The sequence below is a fragment of the Misgurnus anguillicaudatus genome, unplaced genomic scaffold (assembly GCF_027580225.2).
Source record: "Misgurnus anguillicaudatus unplaced genomic scaffold, ASM2758022v2 HiC_scaffold_33, whole genome shotgun sequence".
Taxonomy (NCBI): Eukaryota; Metazoa; Chordata; class Actinopteri; order Cypriniformes; family Cobitidae; genus Misgurnus; species Misgurnus anguillicaudatus.
Genome location: NW_027395283.1, coordinates 427,649 through 453,650, shown reverse-complemented (window position 1 = coordinate 453,650; position 26,002 = coordinate 427,649). Strand labels below are relative to the sequence as shown.

The window sequence follows — 26,002 nt, the reverse complement described above, 5'->3', positions numbered from 1 at the left end:
CGCGACTTTGACATTTCCTTGTACTAGAGAAGTTGTTAGGATTTAAACCAGCAAGTGTGTTGTTCCCGTTCCCTGGCACGCAGGAAATTTCACAGTGCCTGGGTTTAAAGACGCGCTCGCATTAATTGCATCAGTTTTAAGAAGGTTGCGGTGATGGCAGTGTTGCCCTTAGAGTAAATCTGCTTCTTTTTTGTCCACCAATCAAATGCCTTTATCATAAATGAGTAAAAAATGAACGAATAAATAAACGAGTAAACTATTGTGTATCGGCGATCTCACATGCTGATTGCGTGCCACGGAGCGGGAATAACAAGCTCACTGGTTTAAACCCCTGCGTGCCTAACAACTTCTCTAGTACAAGGAAATGTCAGAGTCGCGTGTATTACAAGCTCATGTGCGAGCCGAGGAAGAGTCAAAGTCAAGCGCATTACAAGTTCAGGTGCTGGGAGTAGTCCATGCCACGAGCAAGAGTCCAAGACGCGCGCATTAAGTCCAGGTGCGTGCAAGAAGACAATCTCAAAATGGGGCATAACGCCCAACACTAGTAGATTGTACAATAAAAGTTTCTGTGCAAACAGAGAATGGCTCTCAAAGATGAACAAAGGCTCTATCGATACAACCACTTATTTGTGAAGTGTGCAACTTCTGGCATCTATTAATGAAACTCTTTATAAATGCACATATATGATTATATCCATCACCTTGATGACAACCTTGCAGTGATATTGTACAGAAGAAACCCGCTAGCCTTCGCTATGAATAATACAATAAGCTGTTGTGTGTCGAAGCGGGTGATGAATTCTTCATGACTGGCGTAGGAAGCGGACAAACGTCTGTCTGCCTATACAACAACATCATCTAACAGATGAGAGAAACCTACAGGTACTTTAAAGGCATTAGCCACGATCGCTGATAACACAAGATAAAGACCGCACTGATGTATAAAAGAGCTAATGCAGTACAATTTGTTAAAGTAACTCCAGATCATTTATTGATGAAGATTATGATGGCGTGTTAATCTGCTAGAGAATCTTGGCAGAGAATAGACCACCAACTTAAAATCAAACCTGGAGACCTTGCATGAACTCAATAAACGTTATGTAGGCCTGTAAACTGTATAATGAATCTGGAAATCTGTAAAACTCTATTAGAAATACATTACACACATGATATAATATTACAGTACGTTCACATGGACCAGGAGTTTATTAACTATGAGTGACAGAGAATGTATATGATTTAGTCCCTTGACAACAGTCTATATTTCAAAACATGTTTTATGCTATTACGTTGCGAATTAAACTGTTCAACTGTTTTAAGTACAAACAAACCATTTCTAGATCCACTGAGTCATGCAAGAAGCTGTGCACTGATCAATCTGTGTCAGATATCCACACCACCCTGTAGGTTATTATTTACTATAGGCACAGCTCAGAGACTCGCGGTTGAGCGATTAGGCCTTAAAGGCGTAATGCATTAGAGATGATAAAGAGGTCAACCATGATGTCATAGCTTTCAACCTTCCTTACAGGAAAACATCAGACTCAAAACATCAGACCTTTCTACACATCCACATGCTGGGATGTCATTAGCCTGTATGAGGTCAACTTTCTATTACATGTTATTAGGTCTGGATATCGCATATATGTGTGGGATGCTTCTGGCTGCACGCATCGATCCCTTATTTCCCAGAATTCCCATAGCAAAGGACAACAGATGTCATATTCACAATGATCAGCAGTGTCTGAAAAACAGCAGTGAAGTGTGTTATTGTGAACGGCTGACACTCTCACCAGATATGAAGTCTGTTCCAGTGTCAGTCATCTCAAAAGGCCATCTCTTGTCTTTTCAAGGTCTTCTGGGTAACTGGAGTGATGCCACCTGTAGCCATGACAACAGAGAGAGAGAGAGAGAAAGAGAGAGATGTTTTCAGTGCATATAATTGTTTCCTAGACTTAAATGTAACAAGAGAAAAGGACAATCTCAATTAAATCTCTGCTTTTATCACAGTTTGTTTGTGGTAGCTGAACGAGACAAGATTATAGGGAGGCAGAAGATGGGGAAGAAGATAGACGAGGACAAACGGATGAGAAGAGAGAAGGCAGAACAGATGGCATTACTGAACTGCCGGGCGTGTTGTGTGATGCTGCATCATTGTCTACATTACGTTCTATGATAAACATCCATCATTACTAAGTGTTTTTATATCACTAAACTATAATGCAATACATTAGCTGTGATGGGGAAATATCTATCAGTACACATCTCATTCATATTTCATTACCGATACACAAAGCAAAGACCAAAAGGGAAAGATGACGACAACTCCACAACATTACGACACCGAGTTCTGGGGACTTGTCCATTCATTATTATAATTATTATTTTTGTTTGCTAAGGCTATCATCACGATTACTAATATTAAGTGTCACTTAACACTTAACCCTAGTTAACATCCTAAAAACTGCATAACAACACCCTAGCAACCACCCAGAACACCTCAGCATCCTCCATAGCGACATGTTCACAGCAGCATCACCTCAACATCAGAACCGATGGGTCCAAAATAGCCCCCTATACACCTACATTAGTGATGGAAAATAAATGAGTGAATTCGGACACTGAGCACACTGAAAGTGGCGCACTGAAAGAGATAGTGGCTATAGCTGTGAGTGACCATCAGATGTTCACTTGCTATTGTGGAGTATTATGGGATTGAATAAGTGCACTCGATAATGTCAACTATGATTTCAGACACTAGGGATGCACCGAATGTTCAGCAATCAAAAGTACTTGGCAGAAAATAGCGGTGGGATAAGTCAAAAGACCACAAACATTTTACAGAACAATAACTTTTTTTCATGATGTGATCAAACTGCAACCAGCATGAAGTGAGAGGCGTGCACGCTTTATAAATGCAGCAAACATGTTGGCAGTGTGAAAGCACAAACATTTTATTATTATTATTTTTTTGTGCTATTTTTGGTTTATTGGAACATTTAGTGCATCCCTATTGGACACCCCTACAATATGGCTGTACTCTTAACTCATTCCCCCCCCGGCCTTTTTTGAAAAGTACCCCGTCAGCATTTTTTTTGTGATATTCACAAAAGTTTTACAAAATGTTTTCCAGGAAAATGTATAAAATATATCAAATGAAAGAACAGACTTCCTGCTTTTAAACAAACAATAAACAAACAAACAAAACGGAAAAAAAAGTATCATCTTATCTTTATTTTTTTCTCTGTTTATAAACTCTTAACCTCCTACGACCTGGATGTCTACATACGTGGACATACGACAATTACACTGCTTCATGTTTAAAGAAAAATATTTGGTTATTATACTTATTGGTTCTTCCTAACACCAAAATAGCTGGTAGAAAAAAAAAGACAAACAAAAGCTTGCGTCTTAGGAGGTTAAATATGGGTATTTTTCTTTCTTATATATATATATTTTATTTTATAATATATATATAATATAATATATAATATATAATATATATATATATATATATATATATATATATAATTATTATTATTATTTTTTTTGCAAAAAGCTGTAAAGAGTGTAAAATTATAAATGTTTCGCGTCAGTTTTTTATAAATTGGGAAAATTGCCATCTACTGCGCCACCTTTTTTATTGCGCCAAATTAGTGGATAATAAATAATGAAAATAATGAAAAAAATGATATATAAAAAAAAATATATATATATTTAAATTGGTATGCATCTGACTATGTTCACACATCTAAACAATACAAGCAAATATAGAAAACACAAATATGACAAATATCACAATGTTATTTTGCAAAGTCACTTCACGCACATGCTTCTCAGTACTAGTCAGCTTTTTATCAAAAATGATTATTTCGTGCTATAACCTGTTTGATACAAGAGTTTTATTTTGTAGAAATTTTAATGTATTGCATGGCTTTGATATTAACTAATTCGCCGCCAGCCATTTTTTTGAAAGTTGCCCGTCAGCATTTTTAGTAATTTTCACATAAAGTTTCACAAAATGCCTTCCAGGAATTTTCTTCTAAAAATATATAAACATACAAATGAAAGACAAACAACAAACAAACAAACAAACAAAACGGAACAAAAACATTTCATCCTATCTACATTTTTTATCTGCTTATAAACTCTTAAATATGTGTATTTTTTTTTAAATACAGCTGAAATAATTGCATTTTTGTGAAGGAATTTTGTTAGAGATCAGATTCAGAACGATTATCAAAACATACACAGAGTTTAAAAGTAGTACATAATTTTTTCGCTTTAGTTTTTTTATAAATTGGGTAAGTGTGGATAATCGCGGTATTACAGAGTAACATAAATCCTCTTCAGGAAAACTTTTTTAAAGCAATGGTTTTCTCTTAATTGATGAGATAACTAGTCAATGGTGGGGAAAGAGTTTATACAATATTTGTAATATACTGTAGGCTTTATTAAAGCTTTAATTATAGATTCTTTGACTAGTCTGTGTGCAAGGTTGGACACACGTGTATGTTTCGTCTAACACATACAGAAGCCATGAAGATGATTTGATGGAGATTTCACGTCAGACAGAAAACCTCAAAGCATCAAGATAAAAACACTTTAAGGTTGATTTATTTATTGAGTGTCATTACAGGAACTGACACGAAACATTGATGATAAACACAGACAAACTGCTAACACTGATTGTGATAAAATGATATGTGTGTGTGTGTGTGTATAGAGCTCTTCATCTCACATTAAACTCCCCGTTATATTCAAACAGCTCTCTGTCTTTCTCTCACCTGAAACTCATTGCGTATTCTGTACATATGCCCCAGAGCATCCGTTCAACCATGCCATGCAAAATGCATAACCGTGCTTTCTCTGAAGTGATATGTTTAGCACGCTCATCTCTGACTCTGAATGTGTGGAAATGGCTCATCGTCTGTAACAGCACCCCGCTGTACAATGAGTCTTGCTCGGGGAAACAGAGACATTTTTCATTCCGTTCAGCCCGAGTGCTGGATATTTTGGAGGAAATCTTTCTCCGGATCTGTTCGGAGGGTGAAATGTCAGCAGATCAGTGTTTGATCTGACATTTATCATCCTGTCAGACTGTGATCTTAAAGTCATCAGCCTGTCCACATTAAGACTGATGGGGAGTACGTAACCCTGCCGAAATAACACGGCGTATACTTCAAATAATCTGCTCTACTGATCTTAACTGGTCATTCGGGTTTGATCGTACTGCTGAGTTGGCTATTTATTTTCTTAAAGAGCACCTATGGCCGTATTCACGATTTTACATGTCCTTTGGTGTGTAAGTGTGTGTTAGTACATGTTAACGATATGCAAAAGGTGCAAATCCAAAGTAAACGATGACGCAAGTTATCATCTCCAACGTAAATCTCTTTTCTTGGACTACAACAAACACAAAAATTGTAGGCAACAGTTTTCTTCATGGGATTGGTGATGTAGTAAAGACCGACATTATCATAATTCCTTCCGCTTCGGACTCACAGGCTGTAAGTTAAATCCTGTTAGCAACCGAATCTTTCAAACATGGTAAGGAGAAAATCGAGAAATCGATACGTTTTGTACAAAATCCATGTGTTTCAGGTAGAGATGTAGCCTATGTGGAAAATAATGTTTTTTTTCCATAAACCAAGTGAGCACATTGGGCTCTATCTTACACCCGGCGCAATGCAGCGCAATGCGCGACGCAAGTGTCTTTTGCTATTTTCCACCCTGCGCAATTTTAATTTTCACGTTTAGCGCCACTTTGTTTAAATAGCAAATGTTTTTGTGCCCCCTTTTGCGCCCATGGGCGTTCTGGTCTGAAAATGAGGTGTGTTCAGGCGCATTGTTGGCGCGTTGCTATTTTGAGGCAACTAAAATAGACTACGCCATTGACCTACAAAAACCTGGTCGTAAGTCTAAAGTCAATGGCGCAATAATGTTTTTTGTTATTTAAAGAGCCCATTAGTAATATGCGCCTATAAACGGGAAGAAAACGCGGGTTTGCTATCACACACATGAATGCACAGCAGCACAAAAACGTTTTTAAAAATAAAAGATTAAAGGATTGAATGTAAAAGATTATTATTGAGTCTCTTAGACATAAATGAGGACTAATTATGAGACGTTAGAAGGTGTTAAGAGCTGCTTCACCTGCAGCCTGGTAAGTAAATAAATGGTTTGCTTTAAACAAATGCATCTATTTTTAAATGTTTTTTTAAATGCTACCTCGCGGATTTATTGTATATGATGACTCTGTACCTGTTGATATGGTGGAATGAGAAACATTTTTAAGTAATGCTTAAAAAAAACTAATGACGCTGTCCAAGTGCTGAGCTGAAACATGCGGAGAGCCGTTTGTAAATTCTTTATCTCCTGTTTGTTACAAATAAAGTATTTTTAGAGTACAAACCTTATCTTACATACTTTTTTGATGATATTGGATAGACATACATTTAAAGCAATTAAAAGCCTGCTTTTTTGCATGACTTAAAGAAAACGGGTTTTAAAGGTTTTAATAAAAAAAAATTACAATTTCAATACAAGTGAAAAACAACACAATTATTTAACATTAATCTTAAACTGGGGATCTTCTTCCTCCACTTAGTTTTTTTTTAGTTTACAAAGTCCGTCATCTAAATAGGGATTAGACATAGCGCCAGCTGAGACTCTCATTGGTTTGTTGCACGTTACGGCCAAAATACTCCCATTACTCATTAAAAAAATAGGACCAACCCTTTTCGACCATGCGCTCGGCGCACAAACCATTTTTCCCGTTGTTAAATTAGCAAAAGTGGAATCGGACACGCCCATTTAGACGTTGCACTGTGCGCTTTAGACAACCCCCCTAGAAATTTTACGTTCCCATAACGTTCTCAGAACGACCCCGCTGGTGTTAAGGACGTTGCCCAGTAAAGTTCCCAGAACGTTATGAGACGGACGTGTTGTGGAGTTCCCTAAAGGGTTGGAGGACGTTATTTGGCAGACCTCCACGGAACATTCAGGACGTTCTGGAAATGTTGAGGGGACCATATTTTATGTACACTTTACGTTCCCATAATGTTCTTAGAACGACCTCACTGGTGTTAAGGACGTTGCCCAGTAAAGTTCCCAGAACGTTATGAGACGGACGTGTTGTGGAGTTCCCTAAAGGGTTGGAGGACGTTATTTGGCAGACCTCCACAGAACATTCAGGACGTTCTGGAAATGTTGAGGGGACCATATTTTATGTACACTTTACGTTCCCATAATGTTCTTAGAACGACCCCGCTGGTGTTAAGGACGTTGCCCAGTAAAGTTCCCAGAACGTTATGAGACGGACGTGTTGTGGAGTTCCCTAAAGGGTTGGAGGACGTTATTTGGCAGACCTCCACGGAACATTCAGGACGTTCTGGAAATGTTGAGGGGACCATATTTTATGTACACTTTACGTTCCCATAATGTTCTTAGAACGACCCTGCTGGTGTTAAGGACGTTGCCCAGTAAAGTTCCCAGTACGTTATGAGACGGACGTGTTGTGGAGTTCCCTAAAGGGTTGGAGGACGTTATTTGGCAGACCTCCACGGAACATTCAGGACGTTCTGGAAATGTTGAGGGGACCATATTTTATGTACACTTTACGTTCCCATAATGTTCTTAGAACGACCCTGCTGGTGTTAAGGACGTTGCCCAGTAAAGTTCCCAGTACGTTATGAGACGGACGTGTTGTGGAGTTCCCTAAAGGGTTGGAGGACGTTATTTGGCAGACCTCCACGGAACATTCAGGACGTTCTGGAAATGTTAAGGGAACCATATTTTATGTACACTTTACGTTCCCATAATGTTCTTAGAACGACCTCACTGGTGTTAAGGACGTTGCCCAGTAAAGTTCCCAGAACGTTCCAAGACTGACGTGATGTGGAGTTCTTTAAAAGGTTGAAGGATGTTATTTGGCAGACCTTCACGGAACATTCAGGACGTTCTGGAAATGTTGAGGGGACCATATTTTATGTACACTTTACGTTCCCATAATGTTCTTAGAACGACCTCACTGGTGTTAAGGACGTTGCCCAGTAAAGTTCCCAGAACGTTCCAAGACTGACGTGATGTGGAGTTCTTTAAAAGGTTGAAGGATATTATTTGGCAGACCTTCACGGAACATTCCGGACGTTCTGGAAATGTTAAGGGAACCATATTTTATGTAGAAATTTTATGTTCCCAGAACGACCCCGCTGGTGTTAAGGACATTGCCTAGTAAAGTTCCCAGAACATTTGAGACTCACCCACAACTTATCCAGAACCCCCAGAACATAGCCATAACTCAAACAATATATAATTATACTGTGAAATTGATACGGTTGGTGTGGTGGAGGATAAAGGATGAGATGGAGATCATGATGAATCCAAAATTATAATCTTTAATTAATATAAAACAAGGAACATGGAAACTGGTAAACAGCAAAACACACAACACATCACTATAAACAAGAACTGACCTAGACAAAGGGAAAAGCAGGGTATTTAGACAATGGAGTGATGAGGGGGATGACTGTCAGGTGAGGATAATAACAAACACAGTTCAGGTGAGAGAGTGAAAAGGATTATGGGAAATGAAGTCCAAATGGATGATGAACGGTTCCCCGTTCATCATCCATTTGGACTTCATTTCCCATAATCCTTTTCACTCTCTCACCTGAACTGTGTTTGTTATTATCCTCACCTGACAGTGGAGAAACAAGCAGGAACAAATTGGGACTGTGACAAAAATGTATCATTGAGAAACACAAAAAATAATTGAAGTGAGATTACAGGAAAAACTAATAGAAGGTCAAAATCTGGCAAATTAACAGAAGGATAATAAAAAACAAAAACAAATAAATAGCCAAAAAATACAAAAATAACATAAAAGCTAACAAAAACCCACATTAATTAAATTGTTTTAAACAATAAAGATGCAATTAAAACAAAACATTTACATTTGGAGTGCATAAAATGTAACATATTTCAATATACAACAACTGGTTAAATAAAATAAAAAATAGCCCACAAAATATTAAATTTATGTTTACAGATGTGCAAATGTGTATTAGATATATAAATGTAAAAAAATAACGCCATGTGATAAGGTCACAAGCTTGATAAACATCAGCCTTTAGGAACTTCAATCTCCAGGTCTGGAGCCTGCAGAATAAGAGCATACAAATACAAATCCAGTTAAAAATATATTTACATAAAATGCATAAGTAAGGGCAAAAACACATATTACAAAACATCACAAATCCAAGAACTAAGATTTTTAACATTCAAATCGAGATGTGAAAAAAATATGTAGGAAGATTTCAGACTTCCGGAAAGATTTTCAAATTACCAACTTTAAGAAAAAAGCAATTACAAACTACAAAAATGTTAAGCTCCAAAACTTCTTGGTCAAGTATTTTTTATTGCCTGCTTCATTATTTGCCATTATTCTTTACTACTTCAAACAATCCAAGCCCCAGTACCTGAAACATTTTTAAAACATGCTGTCACTTTTAAGCCAAAACACTTGTGCTTTTGTATCTAATACTAATATTAGGCAAATTAACCCATACAAGAAATTACCTCATACAAAATTTAACAAATTCAATACATTCAATATTGTAATTTAAATCAAATTACACAAAGATAAATAATGAACATGACTCTTATGTTTTTAAATAATGTGTATTAAAGTTACACCTTCTTTACCCAGATTGCAGGAAGATACACTTCTTCAGGTTTGACAATGTGTGGTACATGACTTCTGCAAACAAAGCACAATAATGTTTAAAAAATTTTGGTAAGACAAACGCTAATTTATGATTCTTAGGTATTAAATTCCTTTACAACAGTATTTCCAAAAAGTGTCGATTTTTTTGTTTTGTACACAAAACATTTGATCTTCGGTTGGCATCTTTGTGGGCTGAGCATTAATTTATTTTGTAAAGATCGAACATCTTAAAGATTTTTTTAACATCCTCTTTATGAACATTGTTTAGCTCACTGTAAGCCTGCATGTTTATCGTTATACTTTAAATGGCAAATAAGAATATATAGCCTAACATAGAAATAAAAAAAACATCACAGAAAAGAATAGCAAATAAACAGAAAAAACATTCATGTAACTCGCTGTAGAACAACGAGTGAAATCTATGTAGGTTTAAAAAGAAAAGTATCTTAACTTACCTTACAGTATTATATAAAGACAAAACAAAGATCACGCGTCGTCAAGTGTGGCAGTTTGAATTTCATGCGACTTCCGGGTCCTCTTGTAAGCTGTAGCATTATGGGAAAGGTAGTACTTTTCATAAAGCGTATTGAACACTGTTGCTGTTAATTGACTACTGTTTCCAAGATGCATTGCAATCTACATCATCATATTCAGAGAGTACAACATAATACATATTAGTATAATATTATTTACTAGTATTTTTGTGCTTGTTAACACAATTTAATGTAAAGTCTTATTTAATTATTTAATTTGTCTTTGTCTGATGTACGATAGTGCAGACTGAATCACTCTTTTATTTTTCTTCATTCTGAAATCATTTATTTATTACTTTGTTTGTATGGTCCACTGCACATTGACACATCCTTTTTATTAACTGCCTATAAAAATAAAATGCTCTAACTGTAATTTCATATTTTGTCCTCCTAGTGATATCAGGAACATTATTAAACGACCAACAGAGGACCATGTGAGAACATTCTATTAATGTTCCAAATGTCCTCTTTGTAACGTTGCCATGTGACCACAGCATAACCAATATGGAACGTCTTCCTACAGTCATATCAGGAACGTTATGATATGACCAAAATAATACCATGTGGGAATGTTCTGTTAATGTTTCAAATGTCCTTTCTGTAACGTTCTTTTGTGACCACAGGATAACCAATATGGAACGTCTTCCTACAGTCATTTCGAGAACGTTTTTATCTGACCGAAATAGTACCATGTGGGAATGTTCTGTTAATGTTCCAAATGTCCTCTCTGTAACGTTCTTATGTGACCACAGGATAACCAATATGGAACGTCTTCCTACAGTCATATCAGGAACGTTATGATATGACCAAAATAATACCATGTGGGAATGTTCTGTTAATGTTTCAAATGTCCTTTCTGTAACGTTCTTTTGTGACCACAGGATAACCAATATGGAATGTCATCCTTCAGTCATATCAGGAACGTTATGATATAACCAAAATAGTACCATGTGGGAATGTTCTGTAAATGTTTCAGGTGTCCTCTCTGTAACGTTCTTATGTGACCACAGGATAACCAATATGGAACGTCTTCCTACAGTCATTTCGAGAACGTTTTTATCTGACCGAAATAGTACCATGTGGGAATGTTCTGTTAATGTTCCAAATGTCCTCTCTGTAACGTTCTTATGTGACCACAGGATAACCAATATGGAACGTCTTCCTACAGTCATTTCGAGAACGTTTTTATCTGACCGAAATAGTACCATGTGGGAATGTTCTGTTAATGTTCCAAATGTCCTCTCTGTAACGTTCTTATGTGACCACAGGATAACCAATATGGAACGTCTTCCTACAGTCATATCAGGGAACGTTTTTATCTGACCAAAATAGTACCATGTGGGAATGTTCTGTAAATGTCTAAGGCGTCCCCCTAAAGTCACACGAGGAACCTTGAACTGCAAGACTTTTATAACTAACAAAGGACGTTTTAGGAATGTACCTAATGTTCTCTAAAGGTTCAGGTCTTTTCATTCTCTTTAGAGAACTTTTAGGGAACGTTGCGAAAGGTCACGAGAACGTCACCTTCTACGTGGGAATGCGCTTAGATCGTTAAAATAGTGCCCATTGTATTACACAAAAAACACAAAATAACGTTAATTTTCAGCAATGAAATAGGTATGAATGAAATCATTTAATGCAAAGATAAATTAAATGCATATTGTTATCGACTTTAGTTGCATTTCATCAAACAGTTGTAAGATGTTGGTAAACAAATTTTGTGATTTGGTCTTTGGCTATAAAAGCACTTCATGTAACTGTGTAATGTTTTGCCCTGCATGTAGTTTTCAGTAGATTATTAGTTAACTGTAACATTATGAATATTTAAAGTCCCTATGATCCGGAAGTCGCAATCGACCGTGTTTTAACTTATTTCCGAGTGAAACGGAATATCATGTGAAGAAAATAGTGGCCGTGTTTTGTGTTTCCTCTGTGATTTGATGTAGAAAAGTATCCGTTTCATTCATAACTGGAACTGGCAGAAGGGGGCGGGGTTAACGGATGCTCCCGCCCAAGCAGTCTAGCTGACATCATCAGAGACGTCATTTTCAGATTTTAATTGAAGTTTATGAGGGCACATAAATAAAATAAAAATAAACGCAATGACTTACACGAATAAATTGTTCATAATAAACATGGCCATATTACATGAACAAAAATAATTGTCAGTTTTGATTTTATAGGGACTTTAAATACTAATTACTAGGGCTGTCAAAATTAACGCGTTAATAACGCGTTAACGCAAATTCATTTTAACGCCACTAATTTTATTAACGGAGATTAACGCAACGCGCAATTTCTGTTTGACCCTTGGTCCAGCCCATAGTTGAATGAACAGAGACGCAGTCGCAGACAAATGTGACTCTCTCTAAATGAGTAAAAGGTTTTCATAGAAATAAGAACATTAAGCAAATTGTCTACCAAATCCAATGCTCTAAATGCTCGTTGGACATCTGATATGATCTTTATTTATACGTCTGAGAGGTGTAACGTTACCGTCCTCCTAATGCTTAATCTAATACAAAGATGCGTCTCAATTCATTTTGGTTTCGCTTTTATGCATGACTTATAAAATAGACTGCAGGACTTGCTTGATGTTAAAAGAGTCATTAAGAGAGATAAAGTTCGGTACCTGATTAATGTTAAAGAGTTATTAAGAGCGACAAGACTCAAAAGCGATCCCCTCACGCTGACTGACTGATATCTGAAGCGCGTGCACACAGACGCGCGAGTGCGCGACCCGGATATATAGACATCTACACAAAATTACAGTTTTACAAATATCTGTTTTGATAAGAATTCACGCAGGTAGGCTCTATAATCTGTTATGTTTTAAGTAAATGTTTGGTTAACTGTTGGGTAAAAATATCTGATGTGTATTAGATTACTTGGATTTAAGCAGTCTGTCTCAATGTCAAAAAGAAAAAAAGTTTAACATATATTGATGATGTTTTTGCTTTGTGTGTGCTAAATCTATTAGTTTTACCCGTGATTTTAAGGTATGAATGTGGTAATTTTTGTGGTAATTTAACTTTGCTGACTCATTCAACTTCAAACACGTGTAGTTCTGTCATATTTTGTTATATTTCAACAAATCATGCATTGTTCTATGTTTTAATAGAGAATGTCAAAATATGAACAACTATTTTTTTTAAATTTGCTAATTCCGACTCAACTTGCCAGCACATGTCACAAATGATGCAGCAGCAAACAAAAATGGAGAAAGAAAAATCTTCTGAAAGGAAAATTCATATACAAAACAATGGCTGGTGATTCTGTTAAAATGTAAACAGGCTGTTGTTAACATACATTTGCATAAAGCATCTATATATGTATATATGATTAGAATATTAAAAACCTGAAAAGTGTTAAATTAGGGTAAATTTAGAATGGATAAAAATGTGTGATTAATTTGCAATTAATCGCAGTTAACTCATGAAATCATGCGATTAATCTAGATTAATTTTTTTTATCTATTGACAGCCCTACTAATTACATGTTGGTAACACTTTACAATAACATTATATTTGTTTACATTAGTAAATGCATTAGTTAGCATGAACTAACAATGAGTAATATCATTTTTTGGCATTTTGTTGTTGCGAGTTATTGTCTAATATGCATATTTATATCCATGGTCTGAGCTGTGCTATTGAGTAGAGGTGGGGGTAATTTGCATATTGATATATATGCATATACTAAATGAGGCAAGGGTGTAAAGTTACATTTATGTTGTTATAAAGCATGAATAAATTATTATCAAAGGAAAAACTTTTAAATATGCTGCTTGGATGCTCAAAGATGAGTTATAAGTGATAAAATTATCGACCACAGGACACTTAAACAAATAAAACCTTATTGAAAAGTGTTACAAAAACGTTTTGGTCCTGATCTAAAAGAAACTGGTAAGCTGTGAAATCCAGGTCAAAGTCTCATAATCCATGATGAGATTTGGATTATTGAAGTTAATTTCAATGATTGACATGATTTTAGTCAACTAAAATATCAAGATTATATTTTCACAGAATGTTCTTTACATTATTTAGGATGATTTGATGTAAAAAAAGTTTTCACAGACTGGGTCACAAATGTACAGTAACTGTAACTGTAAGACACAAACACACACACACACACACACACATACACACACACACACACATGCGCCTCTGGGCAAGTGAGATAACCACTACAATGTCTACAAATGCTGTTTCAGCTTATCAAAGTCTCTCTCATACACTTGTGAATGCATTTCTTCTGCTTAAACCCTCTAAACTCTCCTCAAATCATCACATTATACTCTGTTATCCAGCTCTTCCAATAAAGGGCAAACCTTTTTTTGTGTGTGCCGCTTATAAATCTCCCCAGAGCTGCAGCCTACAGCCGGGACACTCGAAAATCTGCTTTTACTGGATTAGAGAGAGTATCTCTGAGATTCGGAGGGTAAAAATGCAAACGTTCCCCTCTGTAGAGGAAAATAAAGCTGCGGGCAGCATTTACGAGTCAGAACTTGAGCAGAATCCAGAAAAACAGATGACAGCAGAAATGCATTTTAAGATAATCACTTGAATGTTCTCAACAACTTTTGATAACCAGAATCCTAAAGTTACGGCCTCTCTCCACAGCTCTGTTATCAATTTCTGTTCTTGCATAAAAGGAAAATAGTTCAGAATATCAAAGATCCAACTTGACATGGTCTGAAAATCATCTGAACCGATTTAATGATGACTGGAAAGTGCAGTGAAACATTCAAGATACACAATTTTTCAGATATTACATTGATTAAAATCTTTGAACTCCTGCTACAGTACCACATGATGTCACTGACAAATATTAAACTTTATACCACAGGGCTGTTGACTGCTTTATTGTGATTGGCTGAGAAATGTTGCAGGGGTGTTCATTATTTTTATGTAAAACACCCACCTAACCTCTCAAATGTCTTAAAATAGACACCAAAGCAATGTCCTTTGAATTATTCAAAAATAATGCACACCCGCAGTGTAACGGCATTGGGTATACATATTTTTTTATAATTCAAGGCCCGTCGTCAATTATTCCTTACTTATTTCAATGCACCATAGCATCCAGCCACTTTGAAACTGCAAATTGAAACTGGAAATCACAAACGTATTTTGACTCTTTCTTCTCATTTGTAGCACAGTTGAAAAGTTATAAACAAAGAAAATGTACTTGCTAGAGGGTTTCATTAACATTACCAGCATTACAAAAAAATACTATCCTACCACTTCTTTTTATAGACGATTTCAGCAGTAACAACATAAACAAGCGGCTTGTGGTAACTTCCGGTAAAGTCCGCTAATAATAAATAACAAAAAGTACTTTAAACGTAGTTTATTAATATAACAAGCAAAAAACAACAACACATAGATTACATAGATGGGTGATTCTCACGAAACCATTGAAACACCACGGCACTAATGATTTTAGCTTTAAAATGTGTAATATAGTAACATTAAAAAGCTTCAGAATTAACACAATACTGTGTTCTACCTTGCACAATGTGTGATTTCAACATAAGAATTTATAATTGTAAATTTTATCTCATTTTCTGCTGAAATTCTCATTACCGCAATGTGTCCGGCTATGTTTGAACATGCGTTATGTTGTAATTTAATCAAATTAACACAAAAATATTAAGAAAAAAATAAATGGATATTTTGCTAGACTACTTTAGATGACAGAAAAAATATTTACTGAATATTCATGTATAATAATAATGAAGAAAAATTAGGAAAATGATGTGTCCATGCCTGATGTTCTCATCCTCCGCAACACTTTTTGAGAACAGTTTAAGCACACATACAGAATTTTAATAAAGTTTGATTTTGAGTGACCAAGCACATGGACCAGTTACTTCAAGATGGCTACCAGGTAAGATCATTTTTTTACAGTTAATTTAAAATATTGTCTTGTCAGAATGCTTACACGACATTTTGATTATCATTACCGCAACAGATGCTTATTAAATGTTAATTTAATTAATAGAAGCAAAATACTTTGATTTTAAATGCATGTGCAGAATCTCCAAATTATGTTCTTTCAGGTTTGTCATGTCATTTTGAAAATATGTCAGTGTTGATGTTTTCTGACTGTTGCGGTAATGAGATTTTTTAGGACAAATTTTTTGAATTATGTTACAAAAAGTGTTAAATGATGAGTAAAAGTTTTTAAATTAATGTTCCCATTTACTCCAGACTTTGTTTTTCAATGTCATGTGGGAAAAAAAGTAAATTAAGCAATTTTTACATTTTCATGCTTGACATTTTTAAAACCAAGTTTTCGTGAGAATCACCCAGATAACCAAAACATTTGTTATTTTCGACGAGGCATTTGTTCAAGAGATCAGTTTAGCAACTAGTCAGACCATTAAAAAAACCAAACCGGAAGTAAAGTTCGGATCCAGACGTGTATCACGTGCGTCTGATGAAACCGTCTATACCATGGGGCTGTTGCATTATAAATGCATTATTCTGATTGGTTGAAAAATGTTCCATGGGTATGTATTATTTTTCGATAAACACACACCTGACCTGTCATATGTCTTAAAATAACCACCAGAGCAATGTCTGTGGTAATCGTGGTATAAGTCCACGATTGAAAATTATGTTTCAAGTTGTGCCGCATTACCATCTTGGGTGTGCATTATTTTTGGATAATTCAACGGCTTGTAGTCAATTATTTCTTACGTATTAAACACTATATACTGCCTTCTGCTTCATGTGTAAAATTATGTATTTTGCAATGGTTTAATATAACAGGTCGACGTCAGTTATTTTACAGCTTAGCAATGACAAGTTCAACTTCACATTGCATTGTGGGATATAGTATTCCTTACAGTGTGCTCTAGTTGTACACTGAACATTTGAGCTATGTTGTACAGGTAGGTCTTCTGGGTATTTAATGCATACTGTGCAGTGTACTGTAGTAATATTTCATTCCCTACAGAGCCCATGTGTTCTTCAGAAACCCCTGCCACCTCCTCACACAAACCTTTCTGCAGAGAAAACTGCTGACATCAAAGAGAAGAAGTATAGAAGTACAATCAGGGTTTTACCACACGCGCACACATACACGTGCGCCCAACAATAAATATCAGAAGATCAAGACCATGAAATATGGCCATGGGATGCGATAATGAAGGATCAATTGATTGACGTTTAAACGTCTTATTACATTAACATTAAGCAGACATATAAAAACATTTAAAAACAATAAAATAATAAATAAATCCATATATGTGTAGAAATAATATAAAAGTAAAAAACAGTGTTTCCACACCTTAGTTAAAGTTAAATTCAAGGACCTTTCAAGGACTTTCCAGGTCCAATACCCTCAAATTTAAGGACTAAATGTGGGGACAGATTTCAAGTGAGAGCAAGGTTACATTGTGTTACCTTTTAAGATACATTGTTACAGTTCCCTTTTGAGGGAACTCACGCTGCGTCACTGCGGTGACACTTTGGGGACGCCTCCAGGGGTAAGTGCGTCTGAATGTGTATATCAAATTCAACCAATGGTGAGGCTTAATGACAAAGACAGAGTGACGCGGGAGCCAGGAAGTATATCGCTATCTGAAATATTGCCAAAGACGGCGTTACAGGGACGCAGGAAGTATGACAAGGGAGACGCAGCGTCTCGTTCCCTTCTCAGGAAACAACAGTTACATACGTAACCCGAGACGTTTTCATGTGTCAAACACAACTATGGAAAAAAGCATTTTGGTATGAATCAACATTCGCATACAGAAGATATAAGCATTTAAAGCGAACAGTTTAGCACGTGTGCTTAAAAAGTCTAGAATTTGTATGATATTAGCCTACACTACACAGGAAATAATATGGATTTTTTTTTCAGAAAATTTCTTGCGTGGGAACCCTGAATAAAAGTAAATATTATATATCAAATGATATATTACATTATTATTTACATAAGTTGTTCTTGCCTTTTTTATATATGTACAAGAAATTTAGAAGAAAAGTACTAAAGTTTTTGTTGAATCATGACTGAAAATGTACGGACGCACATTTCACGCACAAATTTGTGCGCATGCATGCTAAGTGAATGAGATCCATTGTCCAAACTAAAACTAGGGTTGAACACTTATGCACATTATTAATCATGATGGGGGCGTGTCCATTGTCTTTACTGAAACCACGCCCACTCACCCACTTTTCTGAAACCACACCCACACTTGCGAGAAAGCATCCGTCTCTTTGAACTTACAAACTGCTACAACCTGAATGGATGTTTGTGATTGTGTTAGGGGCGTGGCCTTGCTGGGTGGCTCCAGGGCATCATCGAGTCACCGGGGTTAGCCCTGCCCAAATAATCCTGAATAAATAAATGTGGAAAAACTGTTTAACGGTGTAACTTCACATTTCAGTACTAGTTCACAGTCTTTGTAACCTGTTTCAGCAATACATTTATAATGTGTTTAGAATCAATTCTCTGAAATGACTTTACACAAGCTTCAAGATTCATCACATCTACTTTAACAGTAATTGTTTTAAATAAGTAGTCTGTGCTATATTGAAAAAAATAGTCACATCTGACGGGACATGATGAATGAACTGTTCTGTGCAGGATACTCACATGCACATTACCCATAATTCATTGAGTGCCCCTTCACAGAGAGAGACACGTGTCAGGTGCATTAGTTCTTGCACACATTTGCTTCTAGTGTCTCGACTTACTACGTCCATAACGGCTCTGTATCACATCAGGACTGTATTATTTATTGCCGTCCGTCGCTATAAAACCCACATGAATGATTTATTTCTCAGGGATTAATGCAAAAGCATGAAATCTGACCTGTGCGTTGTTCAGCTAAATGTATGTCACTTTGTAGATTTGTAAGGTGATGGCCATTATGTTCACATATACAGTGTGTAACATCTCTCTGCTTTGACGTCTCTGATGACTGTATTATTAAAACCAACTTACTCAAAGCATACTATTACTGTAAACCACACTAGACAACGTGCACAACCGAGGAATAGACCATTCGTCTGTCGCGACCAATCAATGACTGGGAAAAGAAGCTCATTTTACATATTTAAAAATAACCCTGTGGATAAGGTGAGACATCAATATTTCCCTTTATATTTACTCATTCAGCAGGTGCTTCTATTCAAAGTGACTTACAAATGAGAAACATCTGAAGTAATTCACTAAACAAGAGTTACAACACCTACAGCGTCATACAGACAAAATCACAGGTGAAAGGAGACACAAGAAACATCTGCAATGAAAACAGGTTTGTGTATGTGTGTGTGTGAAAAATTTGAATGCACCTACAAATATTTGATTTGAGAAATCCCTGAATCGATTCTTTATGTGCATGCTTTACTTTAGAGCAGTGGTTCTCAAACTGGGGTCCGGGGCCCCCATAGGGGCCGCGAGATGGTGCCAGGGGGGCCCCAGTTTTATGACATTTTACAAAATACATTCATTTATCATGAATTCTATGTAATTAAACCTAAAAAAAATAAGGCTACTAAGCAACAGCACTACTTTGTATAACTTAATATGTTTTATTTAATTAAAATGTTACATTTTAGAACAGTTTTTGTCATAAATTTTCTTTTGGGGGCCGCGAAAGGAATGCACTGTACACAAGGGGGGCCGTACGCAGAAAAAGTTTGAGAACCACTGCTTTAGAGGATGTGAATTTTTTTATCTGTAAGTTTGTCCTGAAGATATTGAAAGATGAGGTTGACTTATTGTTTCATATGCAATGTCCAGAAGAAGGCTTTATGGTCATGTTTTCAATCTCTTATAATTTTTGTAAACATCTTTTAAGTTATTAATAAATTTCACTGTTGCACATTACAATGTTTTTTTCTCTTTTTACAATATTGTGTTTAGTTTGTGGACCTTGTGTACACCATACACTATAAAAAAATATTAAAACAACCCATTATTTGGGTCATTTTAACCCAGAAATGTGTTCTCTCCTATAGTTACCCAGCCATGGGTTAAAAAACAATCCAATATTTGATGTGTATGTGCATATTTATGATTTCTTGGGTAACACTTCACTTGAAGGGGTGTTTATAAGACTGACATTACACCTTCATAATCATGACATGACACGTGTCATGAACATAAAGGACATTTTATGCACATTTATGACAATTGTCATTAAGTGTCATTTGTTCAATTATGTCATTTGTAATGTATAAACCTATACATAAACCAATACATCATATTCATAACGTGTCATAAATCTGTTTGATAATAAATTTAATTTAAATGTCATTAAGTGTTAATACTGTCAAATAATTTTAAATATCTTAAAAAATGCAACAGACACGTCAAAAGAGCATTTCACCCGTAGAAACATTAATCTTTATTGAAAGTTCATCATATTTGTAGTCGAAATGTAAAATACATTTCGAATAGGGTGCCTATTTGAACAAGAAAAGGGGTGTCTGTAGTCTCACACGCTCAACAAAGATATTAGACTTCCTTCTTTCAATGACACAAAATAATCATTATTACATCATTGAAAGAAGGAAGTGCAACATTGAAATCTGTATTTTTCCTGTCTCAGCGGCAACAGAGGAAATGATGCACAACCATTCAAAAACATGACTGGGGTTATAACGATACAAAGCTTAATGCAAATGGGTGAAGTGTCCCTTTAACTTTATGTATGTGCACAATATATAAAAAACTGACAACTAACAGAACTTTTTCTTCTTCACACAGAGGGTTCTGACAACTAACAAAACATTTAAACAATTTTTTTTTTTTAGTATTTTATTTCTAACTTTCTTTGCAAAAATATATTTGTTTTTACAAAGACCTTTTTTAGTACAATTTAGTACAAAGTTTAAACAATTTAATTTAATGAAATTAACCAAATGCAATAAAATAAAAATAATTTTATTAATTTGAATTATTATTATCATTATTATTATTGAATGGTTGAATTTATTTGTTAAACATATGGAGGAAACTTTAAAAAATTATGAAATTAAAAATATTCATGACGTTGATATAAAACTATTTGACAGGGTATATAACACTTAATGACATTTTAATGACAAATTATATTTGGGCCACTGTAGTTGAGGTCAAGAAAAATATTCATAATGCTGTTATAAAACTATTTGACAGAGTATTAACACTTAATGACATTTTAATGACAAATTATATTTGTACCACTGTAGTTGAGGTCAAGAAAAATATTCACGAAGCGGTTATAAAACTATATGACAGAGTATTAACACTTTTTATTGACAAATTTTATTTGTATCACTGGTTAAAAGTGGTCAGTTATGTTGTCTTGGTAATGTCCAGTTGTCATGACAAGTTATGATGTATTGGTTAATGTCAAGTTGTCATAACAAAGACATCTCAAACAATGTAATCTTTGCATTAAAAATTACATAATTGAATGAATGACACTTAATGACAGTTGTGCATAAAATCTCCTTGATGTTCTCATGTCGTGATTATGATTGTGTCATGTCAAGTCTTATGAACACCCCTTTAAGTAAAATGTTACCATTTCTTGTAACAATATTTGTTACTCAGAGTTAAAGTTATAAGTACAGTATCAAACAATTATGTGTCCATACTGTAAATGTAAACGTGTATTTCAGTGATATATGGTAGCAGGAGGGTTTTAGTTACCAGCATTGATATTTAAATAGCTTCCATGTCTGCAAAACAATGAAATATTGATAAATAATTGAAACTGAATCAAAACCATTTAAATAAAAATCGAATCCATTCACCAAATAGTTTGCAGCCTTATTAATGTCCATTGATTTTTAAATTAGAAGTGAATCTTAGCAGAAATGTGCATTACTGATCTCTGTGAAATAACAACTGCATTCAAGAACCATACAGAGATTTAAAGATCATAATACTAACTGCTTTCAAACATACAGGATGACATAGGGCGAATTTCAATTGGAAGTAATCGTCCCTATGCACAATTCCCTCTGAAGATAAAAAAAGGAGCTGCACAATTGTGTCTCATACTATGGCCCATTAAAATACACTTGGGGACCGAGCAATGAAAAACAACGTCATTTTCTCTTTATCCGGAGCGAGCGTTTATGTGGCTTCACCTTCCCAAAGTGCTCTTCGAAGGGGAAAATATCCAGTTTTGACACTTCCATAAACTTCTCACGAATACAAAACTTCACTTTTCACACTGGCATGAGAAAATGAAATAAATATAGATTTAATAGAGAAAGTAACTGTTCTGAATGAGATGATCTGTACAGATGGGTTTTTTACTCAGATGACCAAAGATCTAAGTTCAGCAAGAACAACAATTACAGGGAACATCGGCGTGACCTGTTTTTACGAGACTACACCCTCTTTCTCTGTCTCTCTCTCATTGCACTACTGCATTTTACTGCCTTGCGTCAGTCCTACATAGTAAACACAGAGTCATTTCACTGTACAGCGGCTCTCATCTGTGCGTGGTTTATTTTTGTCATTTGGCAGTGGCGGAAAAATTAAAAACAACAATTTTCCTTCGCATCCTCGCAGTTCGTCTTGGAAGAGCGTCAACATTTTTAATAGTGATAGACCGATATATCGGCCGGCCGATATATCGGGCCGATATTTGCGAGTTTTATGTGTATCGGCATCGGCCGATACATGGCTTCCATGTTCGCCGATTTTTTACAGCATTATTTACAGACAGAGTGCTGGAAGCTGCAAGCAATTGCAGGTCATGTTACTAAAAACAACCAACCTTTCCAGGACAACATCGAAAGCTTGGCCTAACTGAACAAAGCAGGTTTTATTTCTCATCTCTATGGGGCAGTTTCCTGGACAGAGATTAGACTAGTCCTAGACTAAAATAAATGTCTGACCAAACTAATAACATCTCTTTTTAACAACATGCCATTTTTTACATAATTTTTATAATGTAAATTGAGTGAGCAAAAGCAGTATCGGCTCCAAATATCGGCTCAAGAAAATCGGCAGCCTGTATCGGTCATCGGCTAAGGCTGATGAAACAAAAATCGGTATCGGCATCGGCACTGAAAAATCCATATCGTCGATCCCTAATTTTTAAAGATCCTTTTTAGGAAAGATAAACACGTTAAGCCCAACTCATGAACACCAGCCACAATATATTGCAGTAAAAAACATTTTAAAGCCGTGGATTAGCCCACACGCTCACTTAAATCACCAAAGATGCTTTTGTAATTTCCTCCAGATTATATGTGTAATCTCCACAGGATTACGCCGTGTTCTTCAATGCCATCTGAAGCCGTGATGTGGTGTGTTTGTGTTTTAATAACTGTGGTGGTGAATCTCAGACATTAAACTGAATCTTACTTAACTTAAAATAACTATTTAATGCTGCTAAATCCACAAAAGACTTCACAAATATCTCTCTTTTAAATGAATTTTAGCAATCTGAGACTGTGATGAATTTGATGAAATTGTGATTCTCTTTTGTATTTTTCTATTTGTATATTGTAGTGTCTTCAAGTTGTTACATACAATATACATCCTGCTCAGGTTTTGCATGGTTTCTATTAAATAAATAAAAACAAAAACAATGCATTATATCATTTGACTATTGTCTGAATGTCATGCCACCCAGTTAATATTCATGAGTAAAACTGTTATAATGGTAACAACTTTATTACCGCCAATTTGTCTCTCTCTGACACACACAGAGGACAAACATGACACATAGAGTTTAACAAGATGAATATTGCCAAGATTAAAAACACTGTATTTCCACGAGGAGTTTAGTCTCTTGGATAAAGTAGCTCTTGTCGGATCATTACTGTCTGTAAAGTCGTAATCTGCTGAGCTGTACTGTATGCAAATCACATCCCATAATGCACCAGGAGCGGCATTTTACATCTGCATTATAGATTTATTCTTCATTCCTCTCTGTTTTTCTCCTACATGCATTATACACAAACTTATAATAGAAAGATACAGGTAGATAACCTTGAAAACAAACCAAACTGGGTCAAATGACGTAAAACAGGATTATTATTGGATTTTTGCAATAAAAGAACTCTAAGTCCGGTCTGTTCAGACAATTTAACAAAAGTAAACAGCAAAAAGGACATACATGTGACCCTGGACCATTGTCACATGGGTATAATTAAAGCAATAGATAGCCAACAATACATTGCATGAGTCAAAATTATAGATTTTTCTTTAATGCCAAAATCATTGGGATATTATGTAAAGATCATGTTACATGAAGATATTTTGTACATTTTCTACTGTTAATATATCAAAGCTTTTTTGTGAGTGAATACAATTGCTAAGGACTTCATTTGGAGACTTTAACTCATTTTACTTAACTTTTAATTCCCCGCCAGGCTTTTTTAAAAAAAGTTTCCTGCCAGCATTTTTTTTAATGAAAAAGTTATACATAATGCCTTCCAGGAAATTGTTCTTCTATAAATATATAAACAAATACAAATATATCAAATGAAAGAACAGACCCTCTGCTTTCAAACAAACAAAACGGGAAAAAACATATCTATCTACTATGGTTCTCTTTATAACCTCTTAAATATGGGTAGGTTTCTGCAATAATAATTTTTATTTTGGCAAAAAGTTGAAATAATTGCAATTTTGTAAAGGACTTTTGTTAGAGTTTAGAATCAGAGTGATTATCAAAACCAGCCCAGTCACACGAAATTACGTACCTATAGTCACATTATTTTTTTATTATTTTTCGTGGTCACGAATTTCCGCGTTTTTTCGTGATCATATCACGAATTTATGTTTGTGTGTCATTGTCACGTATTGGTTTTGTCCTATTTTCTTACCATTTTCGCTTTGGTTTAGGGTTAGATTCACAAAAAATGACATCCTTAGCCAAAACCAACTCTAACCCTAATGCCAGGTGACAATGTTTTAAAATGTAGAAAAAATAAAAACATTTTGTGCTGGGCAAAGATTAATCGCGATTAATCGCATACAAAATAAAAGTGATTTTTTGCATAATATATGTGCGTGTACTGTGTCTAATTATTGTGTATATTTAACCACACACACATTCATATATTCATATATTCATTTCAGAATTGTTTTACTTATATATAATTTTTAAAAATGTATTTTTAATATAGAATATATAAAAATATAAATAAATATATATAAACATGTAAATGTTTCTTAAATACATACATGAATGTGTGTGTATTTATTTATACATAATAATTACACACAGCACATACTCATATATTATGCCAAAAATCACTTTTATTTTGTATGCGATTAATCGCGATTAATCTTTGCCCAGCACTAAAAAAAATAAATCAGAAAAAATTGTATAAACCACTACTTAAAGTGACATCCTAATGCAAACACCAAATCTAACCCTAAACCGAAGCGAAAATGGTTCGAAAATAGGAAAAAGCAGTTGAGTAACCAATACGTGACACATAAACAGAAACTCGTGATGCGATCACGAAAAACCACGGAAATTTGTGACAATATCACAAAAAAGAATCAATAAATTACATGACTATGTACATAATTTTGTGAGACTGGGTAGATCAAAACATACACAGAGTTTAAAATAAAATTAAATTAGTTTTTGCTTCAGTTTTTTTATAAATTAGGTAAGGTGGGTCTAGTGGATAATAGGGGAATTACAGATTACCGTAAAAACTCATCAGGAAAGCTTCATTTTCTCTTAATTGACGAGATAACTCGTCAATGGCGGGGAAAGAGTTAAAGGTGAATAGTTGTATCT

General features: G+C 35.1%; 1 protein-coding gene across 1 annotated transcript in view; it reads right to left on the bottom strand.

Moving 5' to 3' along the window:
- Positions 1-26,002, bottom strand: part of LOC129438718 (leucine-rich repeat and fibronectin type III domain-containing protein 1) — a 223,917-nt gene that overhangs the window by 74,083 nt on the left and 123,832 nt on the right. The window contains exon 2 of the mRNA XM_055197575.2: positions 1,794-1,881. The gene's annotated coding sequence lies outside the window, so the exon portion shown is untranslated. The remainder of the gene's footprint in view (positions 1-1,793; positions 1,882-26,002) is intronic.